The sequence below is a fragment of the Plasmopara halstedii genome, assembly GCF_900000015.1.
Source record: "Plasmopara halstedii genome assembly, contig: Scaffold_3060, whole genome shotgun sequence".
Lineage (NCBI taxonomy): Eukaryota > Oomycota > Peronosporomycetes > Peronosporales > Peronosporaceae > Plasmopara > Plasmopara halstedii.
The window spans coordinates 396,513-398,609 of NW_020189964.1; positions in this window are offsets into that span (position 1 = coordinate 396,513).

Below are 2,097 nucleotides of genomic sequence, written 5' to 3' on the forward strand. Positions count from 1 at the left end.
GAGAACACGTGACATGACATACATATGCCGACAACGAGAAGAATCTATGAATGCGTTTGCCGATGTTGCTGCGTCAAAATGATGCGTCTAGGGAGTTAATGAACGCTAGAGCACGACATTAAATACTTCAAAAAAGTTGACATGATATCACAGATGCTGACAACGTGACGAATTGCTGAATGCTTTAGCCGTTGTTGCTGCGTCAACATGATGCTTTCAGGGAGTTAAAGAACGCTGTAACACGTCTGCAAACACTTTCGAGAATATGTGACACTATTTTACAGCTGACGTACGTCTGAATGCGCTTGCCGTAGTCGCTACGTAAAAAGGAACCAAGCTTCCAGGCAGTTAATGCAAGCGGTAGCACGACTTAATATACTTCAAAAAATATGTGAGATGATATCACAGATGCTGACAACGTGACGAATCTCTCAATGCGTTTGCCGTTGTTGCTGCGGCAAAATGATGCTACCAGGTGGTCAAAGGACGCTGTGACACGTCTGCAGTCACTTTACAGAACATGTCACATGAGATTTCAGCTCCTGATATCGTGACATGCGTCTGAATGCGTTTGCCTGTGTCGCAGAGTAAAAAAGATTCGTTTAGGTAGCTAATGTACGCCGTAACAAGTTTGCAAACACCTTAAAGAACATGTGACATAATATCACATGTTCTGACAACGAGAAGAATCTCTGAATGCGTTTGCCGGTGTTGCTGCGTCAAAATGATGCGTCTAGGTAGTTAATGGAAGATAGAGCACGACTTTAAATACTTCAAAAAATTGACATGATATCACAGATGCTAACAGCGTGACAAATCTCTGAATGCGTTTGCTGTTGTTGATGCGTCTTAATGATACTTTCAGGAAGCTGTAAATACTTCAAATAAATTGACATGATATCACAGATGCTAACAGCGTGACAAATTTCTGAATGCGTTTGCCGTTGTTTCTGCGTCATAATGATACTTCTAGGAAGCGTGAACTGTGACACATCTGCAAACACTTCAAAGAACATGTGACATGATATCACAGCTGCTGATATCGTGACGTACGTTCAAATGTGTTTGCCGTTGTTGCTGCATCAACATAGTTAATCTAGGTGGTTAAAGCACGCTGTAACACGTCCGCAAATGCTTCAAAGAACATGTGATATGAAATCACAACTACTGATATCGTAACGTACGCCTGAATGGTTTTACCGTTGTCCCTGCGACATCATGATGCGTCTAGGTAGTCAAAGCACGCTATAATACGTCTGGAAACGCTTCAAGATCATGTGAAATGATATCACAGCTGCTGATATCATGACGAGGGTCTGTCTATTGTTTCTGCGTTAAAATGGAAGCGTCCAGGTATTATTTTCGCCGCGGGAAAATATTTCGTCTGCAAATACTTCAATGAACATGTGACATGATATCACAGCTGCAGATTCCGGCACGTACGTCTGAATGCTATTGCTGCTGTCGGTGCCTCAACATGATACGTCTTGGTTGTTAACGCACGCTATAACACGTCTGCGAACACTACAAATATCATGCGAAATGATATCACAGATACTGATATCGTGACGAGGGTCTGGCCGTTGTTTTTGCGTAATAATGGCGCGTGCTGGTAGTATTATCGCTGCTTGAAAATATTTTGTCTTGGTACTTAAACTCGTCTCAAACAACTCAAAGAACATGTGACATGATATCACAGCTACTGATATCGTGACAAATGACTGAATGACATTACCGTTGTTGCTGTAAAAAAATGACGCGTATCGCTGGTTAACGCACGCTATAACACGTCTGCAAACGCTTCAAAGACTATATGAAATGATATCACATCTGCTGATATCGTGACGAGCAAATGGCCGTTGTTTCTGCGTTAAAATGGTGCGTCCAGGTACTATTGTCGCTACTTAAAAATATTTCGCCTACGTAGTTAAAGTCGTCTGCAAACACTCCAAAGAACATGTGACATGATATCACAGATGCTGACAACGTGACAAATCTCTAACTGCGTTAGCCGATGTTGATGCGTCAAAATAATGGCTCCAGGTGGTTAAAGTACGCTGTGACACGTCTGCAAACACTTCAGAGAACATTTGACAT